This window comes from Globicephala melas, chromosome 7 (genome assembly GCF_963455315.2).
Source record: "Globicephala melas chromosome 7, mGloMel1.2, whole genome shotgun sequence".
Taxonomy (NCBI): domain Eukaryota; kingdom Metazoa; phylum Chordata; class Mammalia; order Artiodactyla; family Delphinidae; genus Globicephala; species Globicephala melas.
Window position 1 is genome coordinate 97,916,039 of NC_083320.1, and position 20,595 is coordinate 97,936,633.

General features: G+C 48.9%; 1 protein-coding gene and 1 pseudogene across 1 annotated transcript in view; one reads left to right on the top strand and one right to left on the bottom strand.

The window, feature by feature from the left end:
- The window catches only part of GPR39 (G protein-coupled receptor 39), a 228,414-nt gene that overhangs the window by 4,959 nt on the left and 202,860 nt on the right, over nucleotides 1–20,595 (bottom strand). The window lies entirely within an intron of this gene.
- The window catches only part of LOC115845708 (large ribosomal subunit protein P1-like), a 101,165-nt pseudogene continuing 87,186 nt past the window's right edge, over nucleotides 6,617–20,595 (top strand).

Consider the following 20,595-nt stretch of genomic DNA (forward strand, 5'->3'; position numbering starts at 1 on the left):
CCCCCTCTGGCTAGTGGCTACGCCACAGGTTAAAGTAACCCTTAATAGACGCTCCCCAAGGCAGCAAGGCTCCCAATTTCCTTCTCCTCCCATTTCCCACTTCCCAGCCACACACCCCACAGAGTCCTGCCAAACCAAAGAAACCCTCACAGAATCTCCCATCTAGCCTGTATTTATCCTCCTAAGATTCTGACGATGCAACCAAGGTTGAATCTGGATCGTATTTCTGAATACACATTCTCCGCTATAGCGTAGACCAAGTCGATCCAGTCTTTTCACAGAAAGCCTTCCTTATAAGGGACTACAAATTATTTAAAGCATAAATAATTGTGAAAACACACAATTTTATTTTGCATCCCTCATTCTAAGCCTTGCCTAGCTAGTCATTCTGCAATAACACAGATTGTGCTGCATACCTGCCAGGGCTGCTAGAATATACTTCCCCCTCTCAACTGGAGATGGGGAAAATGGAGCACTGGGCACCCAGGTACAGTCAATGGACAGTGTAACAGAGGTGAGCCTTGGTGGTGTCAGAAGTCAAACTAGCCCCCTTACAAAATGGTCATTTTATAATAACAAGTGAATTGCTCCTTTCTACGTTTGAAAACAAAGTTCATTATTTTAGGTGACACATTGCTGAGAATAAACACCATGTCCAACAGTGGCTTTTTATTCTGACCGTTCACAACTGGTTCAGCTCCAGTCCCAGCTACTCTGTAGCCGAGACAAAGCTTTAAAGTTTTTACTCACGCCTTAATAGCATATTAAAGGTTTGACTAAAGTTACGTTGGACTGCAATCCATTTGCACTTGTATATTACATTTGGAAAAATCTAGAATGCTTCGGTCTGTGTGGTGTAATCTGTAGCCCGCAGGTAAATGACTTCAGTGTGAACTTGAGTGGAGATCAGTGAACTGAACTCAGTCACTGAGTAAAGCACGTAAACTGTTTCAAGTGAAACTGTGGCTAGATCTGTATCGTACTGCCGACAGCCGTGCACTCTGCGTTAAGAAATACCTTCCCGTCTTGCCTGTTTTCCCACATAAAGTACTTCCATTTTTCCTCCTCGATCACTGCACTAAAATGACAAGAGCCCATTAGGCGGTGACACATTTATTCTCAGCAGAGTACTGTTTAAAAAACAGAAGTAATGCAGACGTCCAACAGCGTCCTGCGCTGAAGCCCGATATTTCAACAGCGTTCGAGTCAGCCTGCTTGGTTGAGTCTTCAGAAGGGCATTAAGCTATGCCGCCTGGGATGTGGCGGCATCACACATCCGACACCGTGTGCTCCGTTTTCTCCCCTCCAATCTTTAAAGCGAAGGTAACTATTTGTGAGTCCCCCAGAAATGACTCACAGTCGTCAGAAAACGGGACAGCAGGAAGAGAACGCCCTTGTCCTACAAGTGACAGAACTGAGGCTAAGTGATTTGCTCAAAATCTCACAGGTCACGGTGGCAGGACCGCTGCTCAGAACACTGGATTCCACCCGAAATGGACCAAAAATTATTTTTAAATGTAGTGGGATGGCTTTGTCTTTCACTTTTTGGCTCAAGTGCTAACCGTTCACAGCATGGAATTCAATGAGAGGCAGGTCCACCTCAGACCCCAGCCAAAGTCAGCACAACAGCTCGATTTAGAACCAGGATTCCGTTTTAGAAGCAGGTCCCTCAAGAACAGGCACGTGACAAAGCTCTGGAGCACACATATTCCCCCCAGAGGAAGCTGAAGTTCTCCCAAAGGAGCTGAAGAATGTTTGCAAAACGAAATATGATTCCAGGTCATGACCTGACGAGCAAGCCTTAAGGACACCATTTATCCACCCGATCTGTCCATCCATCCATCCACCTATCTGCATCTGTCTATCGGTCCATCCATCTGCCCATCCATCTGCCTTACGTAAGCACCTGCTACAAAAGAATATCTAGCTCGTCCTAAGGAGGAAAGATCTGGATATTTGATCCTTCCTCAAGTGAAGTTATTTTGTTTGCTTTTAAAGAAATCACCAAGATTTACTTTTCCACCTGTTAGAGTCCCGTTTCACTGAATCACTGAAGCCTCGATTTAGGATTTCAGTGATTAGCAGAGCTGTCCGTCTCTTCCTGCCCCAATATTCCAATTTCTCTCTAACCCCAACCGCGGTGAGCAGGAGTCAGAGCCCCTGTCCAAGGCACTGACGATAAAACGCTGAGAAAGGTGAGGCAGCCACAGCCTGGTGACGTTTTGCAAAGGGCCACGACGGCAATCTGGACAACATTACGGCAGCACTGTGCAGGGCTGGCTGACCTTCCCACAGGTGGGAACACTCAGAAAATTAAAGGAGGGAGACTTCCCTGGCGGTCCAGTGGTTAAGACTTCGCCTTCTAATGCAGCGGGTGTGGGTTCGATCCCCGGTCGGGGAGCTAAGACCCCCCACATGCCTCGGAGCCAAAAAACCGAAACAGAACAGCAGCAATGTTGTAACAAATTCAATAAAGACTTTAAAAATGGTCCACATCAAAAGAAAAAATCTTTAAAATAATTAAAGGAGAGTAAGAGTTGGTTTACCTGGAAAATGGCAGTCAGGCCGAGACACAGCACGAACAGGGGATGGAGGAATGCAAGGGCCACTCCTTTCTGAGAGCGGCAAGGCTCAGTGTGGCCAGAACAAAGAGCTGGGTGGAGCAGGTGGGAATGGAAGTCAGCGAGAGAGCACTGCATCTGTTTGTTGGCAATAAATTAACTTGCATAGAGCAGTGCGCAGAACACCTGCTTGTCAACCGACGTTTAGAGTCACAGTTGCCGGTGGAAAGTAAACATATGGTTGGTCGAATGGAGGGGCCAGGAAGAGGCAAATACATCCGAGCAAAGGTTTTAGCGCTTTCTTGAGTTCTGTCGTCGTGTTTGCCAATCTGCTCTTGCCAGCCAGCTGAGACACTGACTCACTCGCTGACTTCGACCCAAGGAGCCCAAATCAGCGCAAACCTTGGTTCAGTCTCTCACCTCTAAGACAAGACAGCGGTTCTCAAAGCGGGGGTTCCCGGAACAGCAGCATCAGTAGTACTACCTGGGAACTCGTGAGAAATGCACAACCCAGACCCGCTGAATCAGAGACTTGCGGGTGGGACCCCTGGGGTTAACAAGGCCACTGGTTGGTGCTGTTACTCAAATTTGAGAACCGCTGGTCTAAGAGAAGCACAGATGGAGGTGGAGCCTGGATCAGTGGGCATTGGTGTGGCCTCATCACCACACCACGCCGTCACGGGCTTGCCTTTGAAGCATCCCATTCGAACGAGTGTACTACGGCTCTGACAGTAACTGTGAAACTACTCCTACTGGCTCCTCTCCTTCCTGAGGGCAGCCCTACCTCTCTTCTCCCTGTCTCCCCTTCCTTCCCCTTTCCTCTCCCTGCTCCCCTCTCCTCTCTTTTCCCCCCTCTTTCTTTACATGTTTCTCCAGTAAGGAAAGCAATGGCGCCTCTCCTTTCTCTGCACTGTTTCTTTCCCCCTTTCTCCCCTCCATGTTTTCCCAAGGTCACCATCACCAAGCCACGTCCAGTCTTGCTTATGTTGCCAGCACGCACCGCTTCCCTTTTTCTTCCTGGATGGCTTTGAGACCGTGGCTGGATCAATCAGCCGCAGGCACGTTCCTTAATGGCTAACAGGTGGCTTTCTGGAAGGATGGCCACCACTCATTGCTAAGTTTGCCAGGGGAAAGTAAGGGGCTTTGGAAGCAGCCCAGATGGGTTCTGAGGAACACAGGTGATGGCTGTGCACTGGACATTCTCCCCCTTCTCCCCCCCGGCTGAGAGCCACTCCGTGTCCTCTGACCCTGCCCGGGCTTGCCTGGGCGCCTTGTGGTCACTTTTTCCACGACCCCATCAGCTTAGAGCCCTTCATTTAAAACTCTGATCTGCCACCTTATTCTCTTTCCTATTGAGAAATATTCTGCAGGAGAAGGTGAAGAGCTGTTGGGATTTGGTTTGCAGAGAAGGGTGCAGGTCACAGCTTTAAAATGATGCAAAGGCCACCGATGGCTGCTTCTGTCCATGAGGACAGATGGTTTGATGTCCCACCCCTGCCCCAGCTATTTGACGGAGCCCAGGAAAGGAGGGTCCCCCCAGTGTGGCTCCAGCCGCCAGAGACCCAGATTCCAGATGGCCTGCAATTTGCTGAGCATCTCATCCATCCCTTTCTGCTCTATAAACTTCAGTACAAGAAGAAAAATTATAAATCAGTACAACAATATATACATTTCTAAAACAAGCCCTCCTGTCTGGGAGCTGTAGGACACCCCCTTGCACTCAAAGCATTTAGGGTCATCATTGTGGTTTAGTGCCTCTGTTCCTTTTCCTTTATGAATGCATGGTCAATGATCCACTGAAAACTGTTAAATAAATATTTTTCTATGTGGCTCTCAACCGTATGTAGCTGTGTGGCTTTCTATGCAGTCTGTTCTGAATCAGCTGATAGTGACGTCCCTGTGTCTGGGGTAGCAGCTACAAAAGCCTGTAGCTGTTTCTCAGCAGACAAGTGAAGCGGAATGCTTCTTCCCTAGTAACGCACAGCCCAGGTGCGGGTGGTGGTCACGGGGACTATGGTGCCCTCCAAGCCTGCGGGGGAAGCGACAGACCGTGTGATGACGGGGCCATCCTCTCCAGGGATCGACTCACGCCACCCCTGGTGATGGCGGTGCTACTTATAAACACTGCTTCACGGCTGAAAGGCTGCAGTTTCTAAGAGAATTTAGCTCCCTGCAAATGGTAGAGAATTAAAACCCCAGAATGCAAGCACTGAAAAGAAAACCTCACAGATGAGTCTACCGGTGGGCCAGCAGAAGCCTCAGAGAAGCGCGAAGAGGTGCCCAAATTCACACAGCCCAGGAGTCCAAATACAGGGCCTCCCAGTCTTACGGTGTTGCGCACTGGTCACGAGCTCCCCCCAGAGCCCGGCGAAACCAAGCAGCTCTCGGATGAAGCGGGGCTCAGACAAGCCCACGCAGCAGAGGCAACACGGGCATTTCAGGAGCGCGGAGAGGCGCCAGCGCGCCTGTGGGTCCCAGGTCCTGCTCGAGGCCCCTCTGTGTCGCGGGACCGGGACCCTGGGAGAACCACCATTGGGTGCTTGTGACTGAGGCTGGCCAGGCCCGGGTGGGGCAAGCAGCCGTCCCATCTGTTCTTTCCGGTCTCCAGGCCCCCGCACATGCTGACCACTCTGCCTGAACCACATCTTCTTCGTCCTCCACTACTCCTTCTCTGTCCCTTCCTCTCTCCTCCTCTCACGCCACTGCCGTGCTTGGTCCAGCTCTTATTCTACAAGTGTCCGCAAAGTGTCACTGCCTCTAGGAAGCCTTCCTTGTCTCCACGAGGCTCTACCAGGTTCCCTTCTATGAGATCACCAGCACCTTTACCTCCTGCCCCTGTCATTATAACACTGTAGTGTAAACTAGACCATAAACTCCATGAGGTCAGGAGGTTCCATCTTCACTGTCATATCCTCAGCATGTCACAGACCATCTTTACATAGTAATTGCTCAATAAACATGTGCAGGAGGGAGAAGGGGTGTTGGAGGTCAGGTGAGGGGCTGGATATCCGGAGAGCATTTCACTTGCATTCACCTCATGTATATAGGATCCATTTGAAGCCAGCTTCCCCCTCCAGAGGGGTCAGTACACTGAGCCTACTGACACCAGACCCAGTGCCTAGATCATTACAATTCCCATCCTGAGGAAAAGAGGAGGAGAGAGTGGGACTTGAAAGAAGGAATCACCTTTCATTCAAGCAAGGCCAGAACCCCCAGGTCCAAGAAGGAGGTCCAGACAGGGGTGCGGAGGTTTGGTTCTGACAGATGCCTTCAGACGCCAGCAGCCTTAGTCTCCCAGACCATGCACTACTATCCCAGCCCTGTAGTCTCTGAGCTATAAACCCGTTTCTTCTCCTGTTTCTCTCCAAGATGGCCTCATGGGGTACAGAGTGCAGATGAGGATCAACAGGTGAAATAGGATCTAGAAAAGACACATGTTGGAGGACATTCACTTGCCCCCAAATACTCACTTCAGGGACCCCCTAAATCACGGTCCCCCATGAAGATGCTACAAGTCTTTATCAGAGAGCTGCAGCCCCCAAACCCAAAGCCTAAGGGTTGGGGTCTGAACCAAAGGGCGAAACTCATAGAGAAATGAAGAGCAACCAGTAAAGGTGGCGGGAGACTATTTCTCTGTTATACACTATGTGGCCTCAGGAGAATGAACTCCTGCAGTTATGACCCTAAATGCACCTGGGAACAACTTGGTTGTAGAGCGAGAGGGTTTGGGGAGAGCAGAACATGAAGATGTTTAACTTCCCAGATTAACACCCCTCCCACTCTATGCCTATCATACATTTTCCAATGACATATATCCTAGCACCAGCACCTTTGTCTCCCCCTGACCTAGGCAACTCTGCCCACCATGGGATGCTCAGACTTTATCTCTAAAGCTCGGGCTTCCTCTATGCAGAAGCGGAGATTACAACGGCTGCTGGGATGATTAGATGAGATAATGGACATAAAGTGCTAAGTACAGTGCCTGGTACCAGATAAGGGCTTATTGTTAGTTGTGACTATCAGCACCTCTCTGATCGTCTCCCATCTCCACCGCCATGACCATGACCTCCACCTGCGCCACCATTACCGTCTCTGGCACCGTGTATACCATCATCACCAGCTCCATCTCCCCTTCCACCACCATTACCACCACCACCACCTTACCACCAACATTCTCACTGCCACCAAGGTAGCTCCCAGAGGTCAGAAATCCAGAAGGCTGACCAAAACCACGAGATGTCAGATACCTTCCAACCCTCAACTCACAGATAAGGCTCAGAAAAATTCTGTTGACTTTACTAGGGTTTTCCTGCTAGTCAGTAGCAGACAGAGGACCAAGACTTAGATCTCCTCACTTCCAGGCCAAACTTCTTTCCACCACCTGGAAACGGGGCTCTCGCCACTCTGCCCTGAAGCCCTGACTCATTGATCCCTCCTTCAACACACACATGTAGGTTTTGGGGGTTCAAGGAGCTAGAGGAGCAAGGAGTGGAGACTGTAATAAAGAAGGAAATTGATAGAAGGTAGTATTGTTAAGAAGAAGGAAAAATTCCAAATTCCAGGAAGATGGGAACCCTGAATGCCTCCCCAACTTCCTGTCCTTTCACAATTCCTCTCCAGGAAGAATGACAAGGGGCAGGGAGGCCCCATGACTGTCTGTTATCTGGTTAATAAGGCTAAGAAGGCCTCCTCTCCAAATGACCCCATCCTCTACTCCACTCTCAGCACACATCCACACCCACACCCAGCGCCCACAGCATGTTTGCACATGTCCCAGTATAGGTGCAGACTGAGCTATGGTACTAACCCGCTGGGACCTGGAGCCACACAGACCTGGGTTTGGATCTCAGCCCTGCTATTACCAGCTTTGTGCCCATGGACTTATATCTCTGTGATATGGATGAAAGAGTAGTATCTACTTCAAGGAATTATTGTAAGAAAAGCTGAAGGAGATACGTGTATACAGAGCACAGAGCACAGCAATGGGCAGTGAATGGCCACTCCTACTACTTACTATCCAATCCAATCAGCTGCCCAGGGTGGAGGTAATACCAGCTAAAGTTAATGCAGTGCGTGCATTTCAGACACTCTTCTATGCCCATAACGTACACTCACTCATTTAAACCGTACGAAAAGCCCCTGCTGAATTTCACTGCTATTACACAGATAAGAAAGTTGAAGTATGAATAGGTTAAATGACCTGCCTAAACTCACACAGCTGATGAGGGCAAGGCCAGAACTTAGACCCAGGCGGCCTGGTCCAGAGTCGATGCCGTTGAACGCGCTGCCCCAGCAGCCTGCCCTCAGCTGGACAGTCCTTCGGGAGGATGGAAGATCAAATGCTTTCTGAATCCCAAATTCAAATTAGGGTACTCCGATGCAAATTTCTTCTTTTTAGGTGTCATGGTAAAAAACTGTCAAGAAATAAAAACCCCCTCTAACACACTCTATGACAAGGAAAGGTATCACCTTGAAAGGGCCTCTTTTCATGTCAAGTGAACACAATAAACTTTCCTGTTATTGTACCAGAAGCTTGATGGAATTCAAAGAAGCGAACTGCCTTTGAATAGGGGTCTGATTCCTGCAGAATGTCTGCTTTTGACTGGATTTATTTGATGGAAAGCAGTAACCTCTGCCCCATCCCCACTCCCATGCACAGGAAGAGTTCGGGGAAGGATACTTTCCTATGAAAATTCATTTAATTTCGGCACTGAAGACTATTCTCACTCATCGTAAGCTGCTCTTCCCCCTCCCCATAAATACCATAGAATTTAGCTTCAAAGTAAATTAGAGAATGAGTTCAGCTCCCCTTTATCTGCTCATATCATGTAAGTTAGCAATGAAATTCCTGGAACAATCTATAACCAAATGTCAGAACAGGAGGCAAAAAAATGAATTCAGCTGATGGGAGAGACATCAAAAGAGGTTCACGAAGAATCCAGGCTTATATCTGTGTTTTATGTAAAGCTGAGGGTCTCAAATGAAATCCAAAAAGCTCTCAGAAGAGTTGAGGAGATGGTGTCAGGCTTCTAAGAGGGTTTTGTATCAAGAATGATCGGATGAGGATGCCTTCCTGTTAATGATTTGAAAATGAAATTACTGCAGCATGACCTGATAAGAATAAATCCCTCCTGGGGGGTTTTCTTTTCAGAGGGGCAAAAAGAACTTTGAGGAAAAAGTCTCGCAGATTTGGGAACATTAAGTATCATCTCCCCTATCCAAGTGCAGCAGTAACTGTCAACGATGTGCATTATTATTCATATTTAGTAAAGCCAGTCCTGTCCAACAATAACATCCTGCTTTAATTTTTAAAGCTATTCTGCATCTGTTACCTCACTTGCTGTCTCCCCAACCTGATGACCGATGGCAGTGTAATATAGGGAAGAACGAATCTGACTCCATATTGGATGTGTTTCTTTTACTTCAACCTTTGTATTCTATTGCTTTTGCTACAAGTTAAGAATGTTGCCTACAGCCTGAAATAGACAGGATGGCCCATCCTCAAGGCTCTGACCTTTAAAGGTATAACATTTTTCCATTCATATAAAGATAAAAAGTTTCAGGACAGAGAATAACATCTGTCTTGTTGGAAGTTTACAGAAACATCCTGACCTGACCTAGGCAGACAGCTGCAAGAACAAAGGATTCCCCCACCAAGAAGTTTGCAACAACGAGCCACATGCCTCCAGCTTTTAGTATAAAAGAAGCCTGAATTCTAACTCAGGCAAGATGGTTCTTTGGGACACTAGTCCACCATCTTCTTGGTCTTTTGGCTTTCCAAATAAAGTCACTACTCCTTGCCCCAACAACTCGTCTCTCGATTCAGTGGCCTGTCATGTGGTGAGTAGTACGAGCTTGGACTCAGTGACAGCAGAGCACCTCTGGGCTCTGTCCTCGCTCTATACTCATCTCACTCCCCCTCTCTGGATACCACCTCCATGCCTCTGACTTGAAATACCACACCTGGGGATACGCAGGTCCCACATCAACGTTGCCAGCTTCAGTAGGCATCTACAGCCAGCCCCCAACTCAATGTCATGTCTTGGGTAGCTCATCTGCACCTATACTGGGACACGTCCAAACTGAAGTAATGACCAACCACCAGCTGAAACCTGCTCTCCCTCCTCTGCTCCCAATTTTAATAAATTCTACTGCCATTCACTGAGATTTTTCTAGCTGCAAACCTGCAAGTCATCCTGTTCTACTTCCCCATCACTCCCAAATCCAATCCATCTCTAAGACTGTCACTTTTCCCTCCCCCATCTGTCCCCTTCTCGCCACCTCCACTGTAAGATCCCTAATGGGGCTGCCCTTATCTCATGGCTGGATGAAGCAGAAGCTCACTGACTGGTTTTGTTCGAAATCACTCCTGCCCAAGCCGCTCTCCAAACAAGCCAGGATCATCTCATTAAGTTGAAAAGTTCAGTCACCCCCTTGTTAAAACCTTTAAATGGCTTATTACTGAAACCTCAGAATAACTGAAACCTTAGAATAAAGTTCCAAAGCTTTAACAAGTCCTATAGGATCTGCCCTAACTTATTCCTTCAGGCTTTCCTGTACCCTGTGTGCTGTGTCTGCTTCCAACACCTCACCCTTTCTCATTTCCTGGAGCCAGCCAACTCCCCCTCCTGCCTCGGGGCTCTTATCCAGCCAGGCTTCCTTCTCCTCACCTTGCTTATTCTTATCCATTGTTCAGTTCTCTGCTGAAAGACCACTTCCTCCAAGAAGCCATCCAAGACCTCATGTCTGAGCCCCCTGTTATAAGCTCCCATCACCCCATGCTTCTTGGCCGCACGCTGTACGTTTGGACATATTTAACTTGGAACGTGTGTCTTTCATGCCAGTCTTTCTCAGCCATGGGAGCTCCATGGGGTTCAGGGCTGCGTCCGTCCTGTTCTACCTCCGCAGTGCCTGGCGCAGCATCTGGGACATGGTAGGTGCACAATACACGTAGGAAGACCTGCCAATGCTCTAACCATATAGCGGGGTAAGTGGGTGGGTGCTGCTGGCCCTATTTTTACAGATGAAGAAGGTGACATGCATTACGCTGAACCTATTTGGTTCAGGTTACAAAGAAAATGAGTGGAAGACAGAAAGCCTAAAACCTGGGATCTTCTAATCAAGATGTTCACAAATTCAAGTACATCACCCCCATCACACATCTCCATGCCTGTAACCCAGAAATCCAGTCCTACACCCTCTCCCAGAGTTTAGCCGAGAGGGAGGCAAGCATGGGACGTCCCAGCATGGGGTGAAGACTTTCACCCAACCTTCGTCTTAAGGGAACAGCGTAACTATGACCAACGTAGTCAAATCACAGAAACATGGGCTTTCAGACCTAGAAGGAGCTTAGAGACGACAGATGATTGTGCTTATAAAATGAGGACTTGTCTCAGGTTTCTGAGCCCCTTCCCAGTAACAAAACCCTGGTTATTTGACTTCCCTGTACTCCAGGATCCTCCTGCAAAAATTATGGGATATGGGGCTTCCCTGGTGGCGCAGTGGTTGAGAGTCCGCCTGGCGATGCAGGGGACACGGGTTCGTGCCCCGGTCCGGGAAGATCCCACATGCCGCGGAGCGGCTGGGCCCGTGAGCCATGACCGCTGAGCCTGCGCGTCCGGAGCCTGTGCTCCGCAAGGGGAGAGGCCACAACAGTGAGAGGCCCGCGTAACGCAAAAAAAGAAAAAAAAGTTTAATAAAGAAAAAATTATGGGCTATGAATCACATTTTACAAGGATATTGTATAAATTAAATTAGACACTATACTTACACTTTTTAGTATTTCCAGGTTTACAAATTCAAGAGATTATAATTATTCCCTTATGTAAAGTCCTCAGTGATGCCTAAGCGCCTTTCAGTCTTGCTCTCAGAGTACGGTCCATTGCATCCCCCTGAGAGCATGCTAAAAATCCGGACCCTCATGCCCTACCCCAGAACCGCTAGTCAGAATCTGCATTTGAACAAGGTGCCCAGTTAATGTCTGAGCTACATTCCAGTGGCCTAACTTCTCAGCATCACATCGGGGCCCTTCTCCACCTATCTGCTGTCCTCCACCATTCCCTTCCTGAGCCCCAGGCTTTTCCAGATGACTCACATTTCCAGGACCTACCAGGTCTTTGCCCAAGACGGATTCTAAGAACCTCCCGGAATTTACCTGCTCAAGTATTCTCTCCTCTGGGAAGGGCTCCCTGACCATTCAAAGAAAAGGAATCTTCCCGGACCTCGTCCTTGCTTCCATGACAGCTGAACCACACCAATGTAACTATGAATTTCCACGTCTGGCTGAAAGAACGTGGAGAAGCAAAGCCCATGTCCCAGCCATCAACTTGTGCCGAGTACAGCACAGTAGGGCCAAAACTTGTTCACTGGATGCATGAAAAAGAAATTTAATTCCATCAAAACATGTACCAAAGTCCCATCCTGAATTTCCAACTAAACTGGAATCCTACTGCACCGACACATATAAATATATTACACACACACACACACCCCCCACATACACATCATTTTATTGCTTAGGATAATGGTACCTTAAAAATAATTTTGGACTTACAGGAGAAAAATCAGAGACCACCTTCCCAACCCCACCCCAGAAAGATGTGCAAAGAACAGAGCGGCTTCAGGTTGTTCTAGAACCAGGATACAGACAGGGCAGGAAGGCAGTGGGACAGCACCATTTTCCCTGAGGCAGGCCACCTCCTGGCCTTGAATGGGTGAGAAACAGGACCCTTCCTCTCTCCCGCCAGAGCTCTGCCTGGTGTCACGCTAGAATTTGCAGGTCTCTCAGGTTTGAAGTGACGACAAATCTAGGAAAGGATGGAGAAAATTGCAGGAGACTGAAAAGCCTCTTCATGCAAACAGTCCCACCCAGGAAAGGCAGGCTGGGATGGAGAAGGTGGCCAAAGCCTCTGGGCATCAGCTCTGGAAACTCTGCAACTCCTCGACGCTTCCCAGAACAAACCTCTACTGGGGGCAGCCACTGGCAGGAGTAAGGTCCAGGTGGCGGGAGGGGAGAGAACAGGCTGTAAGATGCGTCTAAGGTGGGGAAGAGAAACAAAGCGCCAGAAGGATGGGAGGCATGGGGGATCAGCTTGGCCTGGTGCATCTTGGGACTGAGCACCGTCAGAAGCCCAAAGCATGACTTGAGAGCCCCCTGAGGATGTGTCCACCTAGCCCAGACCCAGCTTCACCAGGCGCCCTTCTTCACCTGATCGCAGATCATCACACTTGGCGTTGGAGCACCTTCCAGATCTGTCCAACCCCCACCACGCTACAGATGAGGAAAGGGAAGTCCAAAGCCCAAAGGTGACTCCTTCAAGGCCATTTGCCTGGCCAGCTCCAGGGAAAGAGAAAGACCAAAGCCAGGCCCCTTTCTCCCTTGCCACGGCCAAGGCTCTTTACTTCAACTGACGTTTATGAGTGCAGCCCAGGTTTAGAAGGCAGCCCTGTATAAGTGAGGGTGGTTTCAGGATCAGGACCCCAGGGCTGGGAACTGGCGTCTTCCACTGACTAGTGTGACCCTAGCGAGCATGTTACTTCACATTCCTGCTATCGTTTTATTTGATAGCAAAATTGGGAAATTAATATCTTCCTTATAGGATGATTGTGTAACCGAGCAGGACCCTATGGGGTCTTCCTGGAACAGACCCCCTCCCCCACAGCCTCTGCTGTAGCTCCTCTCTGAAGTACCCAGATAATAGTATCTCATGTGTATTTCCTGAGTTTTTCAGATGCTAAAAACCACCACCTAGTGGAAGAAATTAACTACTTGATGATCATGAACAAGAAGCCCCCGGACCTTCTGGCGCCTAAGGATTGATCATGTTATCCGCCCCGTTACCTCACCATCAGCCAATCAGAGAACTGATCACATTACCCTCCGACACCCCCCCTCACCTTGCCTTTAAAAATGCTTTGCTGAAACCCCTCGGGGAATTCAAGGTTTTTGAGTGGGAGCCACCCGTCCTGTTCTCCTCGCCCGGCCCTGCAATAAACCTTTCTCTGCTCTAAACTCCAACGTCTTGGTATTGTTTGGCCTCACTGGGCATTGGGCACGCGAACTTGCCTTCAGTAACAACTGGAATATAAAACGAGACTGTATGTCAATGCTTGGCATATTGATACTCAAATGTTATTTCCCTTTCTCTATGTTTCCTAGAATCCTGGGTTTGGGAGGAAAAACAAAGTAGTATCTCTGCGACCATCCTGCTTCAAGCATAGTACCCTGCACACCATCGCACTCGGGTCGCACTAACGTTGTGGCAGGGTGTCCTACAATTCAGTGCAATTCTCACACTATTTACCTGAAGACAGCATCAGATCCCACAGGCTAAGGTCTCAATCCTACAAAACTACTCCCCTAACCCCACTTCAGATGCCAGTTGCAAGCCCAGGTTGCCTTCCGACCAAGCAGCTATAGATGTGAGGTTGCAACAACCCCTCCCTTGGGTTTGATTCATTTGCTAAAAAGCAACTAAAAGAATTCAGAGAAACATTTTACTTACTAGATTACTCGTTTATCATAAAAAGATAGAACAGCCAGATGGAAATGATGCAGAGGACAAGGCGTGGGGAGCGGACAGTGTGGAGCTTCCTTGCTCTCTCTGGGGCACCACTCTCTCCAAACCTCCATGCGTTCACCAATGTGGAAGCGCTCCAGACGCCTTCTTTTGATTTTTTATGGAGGCTTCCTTACATAGCTGTGATTGATTAAATTATTAGCCATTGATGACTGAACTCAGTCTCCAGTCTGCCTCCCTTCCCTCCCTGGAGATCTGGGGCAGGGCTGAAAGTTCTAACCCTCTAATCACTGGTCGATTCTTCAAGCAACTAGCCCCCCATCCAGAGGTCCCTCCAAAAGTCGCCTCATTAACATAACAAAAGACACCTTGATTGCTCTCCTCACCAAGAAACTTTAAAGGTTTTAGAAGCCCTGTGCCAGAAATGGGGATGAAGACCACATATATATTTCTTATTATAAATCACAACATCACAGGTGGTAAAGCAGCTCTCGGTTTTGGTGCGCGCGTAGAGTTGTTAATCCTCAGTAAAAGCACCCTGATAGTCCTTTGGGGAACCACTATCCCTGACAATCCCTGAGGTTCAGGTTGGGGGTTGACTCCACTCCACATCCCCAAAAGTAGATAGATGCTGAAGGAGTGGGCAATCAGAGTCACAGTGGCCGGTTCAGTGATGGACACGGGACCCAGTCAGGCCAACCAGACACAGTATTGGGACGTTTGCTGGAACCACTTGGGAAAGAAATACTCTGTTGGTGTTGCCCAACCAAGAAAATAGAAATCTGCAAGCCTGTGACTATGACTGCCCCAGTATGGGAGAGCCTTCCCTGAAACTGATGTCAATGCAAAGGAAAGCAAAGCAAAGACATAGTAAGAGAGAGTAAAGGATTTCTGACACTGTTTGAGATTGGACCCTACCAGACCTGAAATAAGACCTACCCATGGACTTTTTCAATTATATGAACTAATTCCTTCCTTCCTTCGTTTCTCACTTTCTTTCTTTCTCTCTCTCTCTTTTCTCCTTAAGCCAACTTGAATACAGTTTTCTCTTACTTCCAACCATAACAATGCCAATTATATAAATCTCTTTAATTTAACGTGACCTGCAGAGGCAATTCTTCATTCTCCTAAGGTAACATCACTCAGTCTCTCAGGTATAAACTGAATCCCTCCTGTAAATAAACATTTTCTTTTGCCCATCTGAAGTAAAAGAGAGTAAGAGGATTAGTGGCTGCTTCCTACCGCTCATACCACTGGGACTTTATCTACTCGAAGCTTGACTTCTCTCTTTTCTCTCTATTGACTAAAGCAATCCAACCCTTTCCTTTCAAAGGAAATCTATGCTTATTTACTTGTTTCCTGTTACAAAAAAAAAAACAAAACCCAGCTACCCTTTCTCTTCCTTTATGCAAGGTACTTTTGGATGTGGAATTCAGAGTTGGAAGGGATATCGAGTACATAAGCCAGTGGAGCCTTAGTATTTGGCCAATGAGAAAACAGAGGGTGAATGTGGAGCCCCGTGCCATCAATGGCGGAGTCTCTGACTTCCAGTCAGTGCAACTTCAACAGCTCTCGATGCTTTGCAATGACCTTGCACACAATCAAAGCTATCTGTGGGTGGATTAAAATATCGAGTACTTATCACATTGCCTTTCAAGAAAGCACCACAGCCTTGGATTCTAGCCCCAGTGCTGCGCTCCCCAGCTGTGTGACCTTGGGGATGTCATTTAACTTTTCAAAATCTGATTTTTCATTTATAGATTCAGAGGTTGTACTAAGAGGATCATAAAATGCCATAAATTTAATGAACCTAAAGAAAGCATTCCTGCAAAACAACAACATAAAGACAGATGATCTGGTCGGGAAAAAAATGGGCAAACGACTTGAGCAGGAACTTCACAAAAGAGACCATCCAAATGGCCAACAAACAAATTCAAAGATGTTCCACATCATGAGTCTTCAGGGAAATGCACATTAAAAGCACAGTTAGATATAACCACATATTGAACAGAATGGCTAAAATAAAAATACACGGGGTGGGGAAAAACATGTGTAGGCAAGGATGTGGAGCAACTGGAATGCTCCAACACTGCTGGTGGGACGTCAGCTGGCACAACTACTTCGGAAAACCATTCGGCGGTCTCCACTACAGCTGCACATCTGTGTGCCCGATGACCCAGCAGACCCACTCCCAGGTATATGCCGAGAGAAGTGCATAAGATACATCCACCTAAAGACACGGACAAGGATGTTCACAGCAACCTTTCTACAAGGGTCCCCAACTGGAAACTACGCAAAAGCTCATCAGTGGTAGAAAGTGTAGATAAATGGGATATCTGCACGATGGGATGCTATACACTGCATAGAGCAGTGGGAACTGGCAGAATAAACCACACCCTGCAATATGATTGCATCTCACAAACATAATGCTGAGTGAAGAAGGCAGACGCAAATGATTACGTGTTATATGATTCTGTGTATACAAAGCAAAAAAACAGGAAAGCAAACGCATGGTGTTAGAAATCAGGATAATGGCTACCCTTAGGGGGTAAGTACAAGGGGGCACAGGGGAGGTGGGGAGGTACTGGTGATGCTCTATGTCTTAATCTAGTTATGTGAATGTGTTCAAAGTGTAAACGTATAATATGTGTACTTTTCAGTATGCATGTTAGACTTCAACAAAAAGTTCAAATTTTTTTTTTTTTTTTTTTTGCAGTACGCAGGCCTCTCACTGCTGTGGCCTCTCCCATTGTGGAGCACAGGCTCCAGACGCACAGGCTCAGCGGCCATGGCTCACGGGCCCGGCCGCTCCACGGCATGTGGGATCTTCCCGGACCGGGGCACGAACCCTTGTCCCCTGCATCGGCAGGCGGACTCTCAACCACTGCGCCACCAGGGAAGCCCCTCAAAAATACTTTTTAAAAGTATTCCAGCATGGACAGTAAATGTCATTCCCTGTTATGGGCTGAATTGTTCCCCTCACAAATTCATATACTGAAGCCCTACCCCAGTACCTCAGAATGTGACTGTATGTATTTGTAGATAAAGTCTTTAAAATGAAATTAATTAAGTTAAAATGGGGTGATTAAAGTGGGCCCTAATCCAATGACCAGGTATCCTTATAAGAGGAAATTAGGATACAGACAACACAGATAGAGGGATGACCATGTGAGGACACAGTGAGAAGGTGGCCGTCTGCAAGCCAGGAAGAGAGGCCTCAGAAGAAACCAATCCTGCTGGCTTCTTGATCTTGGACTTCTGGCCTCCAGAACCATGAGAAAATAAATTTTTGTTGTTTAAGTCACACAGTTGGTGGTATTCTGCTATGGCAGCCCTAGGAAACTAACTCAGCCACCCTAGATATTCTTGGCTTCGTCTTATGCTGGGCATTGAGATACAAATGAAGCGCTTTCCTGGGAGGTAGAAGAGGCTTGGGCTGCCACGGGTGGAGGAGAGGAAGAGGGTAAGGAGGGTGGGGAGAGTAGTCCTCTATCCCAGCATCCCCTGCCAGGCTGCTTCTGGCTCTTCCATCATTCCAGAGCCTTCCCCAGCTAAAGAAAAAAGGAACAAGCCTCCTTCCTAAGGCAACTGTGCTGGTTTCCCATCTCAAAGCAATCACAACAGTCAGAGCTCTGGGATTTTTGCTTGAATAATCACAGAAGGTTTTAGAGCTGGAAGAGCCAACGGACATCGTCTCATCCAACCTTCTCATTTTATCAATGAGGAAAGAAAGGTCTAGAGAAGTTACGAAGCTCGTTCAAAGCCACACAGCAAGTGAGCGGCAAAGCCATGACTAAATCTGCACCCGCACCCCTATATCCAGACCAGGGCTTGTGCGGGGAATCCTTATTGCCTTCCTCTCTTTGGAGGGCAGGTTGAGGGGGAGATGCAGAGAGCACAGTTCAGCACCCTTTAGAAGCTTGTACTTTATCCCTGCCTTTTCTTTTTTTTTTTTAGACGCCACTTTTTTTTTTTTTTTTTAAAGATGTTGGGGGTAGGAGTTTATTAATTTATTTATTTTTGCTGTGTAGCGTCTTCGTTTCTGTGCGAGGGCTTTCTCTAGTTGTGGCAAGCGGGGGCCACTCTTCATCGCGGCGCGCGGGCCTCTCACTATGGTGGCCTCTCTTGTTGCGGAACACAGGCTCCAGACGCGCAGGCTCAGTAGTTGTGGCTCACGGACCTAGTTGCTCCGCGGCATGTGGGATCCTCCTAGACCAGGGCTCGAACCCGTGTCCCCTGCATTAGCAGGCAGATTCTCAACCACTGCGCCACCAGGGAAGCCCTATCCCTGCCTTTTGAAGCAGCACCTACACCACTTCATCGTCACTCATGATCTACCCCAACTCTCCCTTCTCCCATCATCTCCTCTTTACTCGCCGCCCTTCAGGATCTCCCGGAAGTGTCTGGAATTGAGAGTCCAGGGTGCTGGGTTCTTCCACCTGTGTGGCTTCAGGCAAGTCACTAAAACTCTGTGCTGAGGCTTTCTCGTCTGCCCAACGGGCACCGGCTCCCTCTGGATGGCTGGGCAAGGCTCCCCGAGGACCGTCCCTGAGACAGGCTGGGACCTGGGACCCTTTGCTGCAGTGCTTGCACCAGGACAAACGTCTCCTCCAGCAGCAAAATACAAACAAACTAAATGGGACTAAACATAACTGTGTGCATGTACGGTTGGGGCGAATTATGGACAAGATACAAAAAGACCAAAAAAAGCCCAACTGCCGCTTCTGAAGAGCCAGGAGCAAAACCCGGGTGTTGGGCACTGCGCATGCCCCCTGCACTCAACACCACAGAGGGGTGGGCAGACCACCTAAGCCCCTCCTCTGGCCCAACCCCTGGACACACCCCTACCCTCACCCTATATAAGGATCCAGCTCGCCCCCGCTTCAGGAAGCGAGCAAGGGGACCTGTTACTTGTCCTCGCTCCCCGCTGCTGCAGCAGGGGCCCCCGTAAAGCCTGGCCTGAATTTCTTGTCTGGCCTCTAGTCAATTTCTATGGATTGGGAAAAGTCAAGAACGCTGGTCGGTATCGTGCCCAGGCCAGAAGTCCTCCCCGCTGCCCTCCTGGGGAACCGAGGGGCCAGAGAGCTCGCGCAGACTTGGGTGGAGCTGCGGCCGCCTCTACGCGTCTTCCTTCCACCTCCAGCCTGACCTCCGTGATGGGACCTCTAACGCAGGCCCCCAGCACCCCACGGGAGGGCTGGAAACAGAGAAGCCGCCTTCTTATTTAGGATGAGGGAGCCAATAGGCTATGACCTGTCCAAGGCCCAGTTTGGAGCTTTACGAATTCAGTCCTCACAGTAACCTTGGAAGCTGGGTATCGTTCCGTCCACACAATAAACAGAAAACATCGACACGTCCGAAGATGCGAGCTAGACGGGCTGGGCCAGGGTTTGATCCTGGGTCTCTCTGCCTCCACCATACTCGCCCTTCTGCTGCACCCCAACTGCCCCGACCTGTACCTCAAAATGGCAGCTTGGCAAGTATTAGAGTAGATGGGTCATGTGCCCAGGACGGCAGGCGATAAGAGACCTCTCGGGCACTGACTGTCTCACAAGCTTGCAGTGGTGATGGCGAAACAGCCTCCTTTGAATGACTCAATTAGAAAACAAAATAAAGCAGAGCTTATCACAAGTCGCAGCGTGTGGCTGACCATCTCCGTCCGGTCTGCTCACACCTTAGGTACCGACAGCTCTGGACACTGGCGCAGGGAGCTGTGAGCTCCAAGTCACGGACATCTACAGCCATGCCAATGGCACCCTTCTTTCCCTGCTAACCCGCTTTTTGAAAGACCCTTCGGGCACGAGCTAAGGGAATTCACCTGAGCTCAGGGACCGGCTCTCAGCCGGCCAACTCCGAACACGAGGCAGGAACTTGGAAAGCTTCCAGAGGCAGCTCAGAGAGGGGTTCTGGGGGCTGGGCTCAGGCCAGGTGAGAGCTGCGGCCAAAGGAAAACCACTGAAGCAGAAGAGATGCATAGTAGGCCTTTCTCGGTTTCCCTGGAGAGTGGACATATCAAAAATGCAAAAGCTGCGGTTTGATGAGTTAAAGAGGACCCACTGGTGACAGAGAGAGAAAGAAAGAAAGAAAAGGGCTGAGGGGAAGTGTCTGGGTGTGGGCAAGTGGAGCAAACTTATTCCCAAGAGACACTGGAGGGTGGGCAGGGAAGATTCCAGGCAGAAGCAGACACCAACCACCTTCCCCGTCTGGTGCAGAGGAACGGATCCCAGCCAGCAGGAAAACGAGGGGCTCTGAGCTACATGGTCCCCCGCAAGAGGTGAGGTGTGGGCACTGCAGGGCGGTGTCTGCAGCAGGCCTGGAGACAGTGTGGCCTCTGAGCTTCACCATCCCAGGAAATACAACGAACTGAGGGGGGAGATGGGGGAGTGGGGACGGTGGGAGGAGAAGCCTGAGTGGGTAGCAGAGGCCCCGCCCCTCCCCAGAATGTCCCTTGCATGACTGTGTCATCAACCAAAAGGCATTGGGAAACCCTCCAACCCAAAAGGCCTACTCACCTA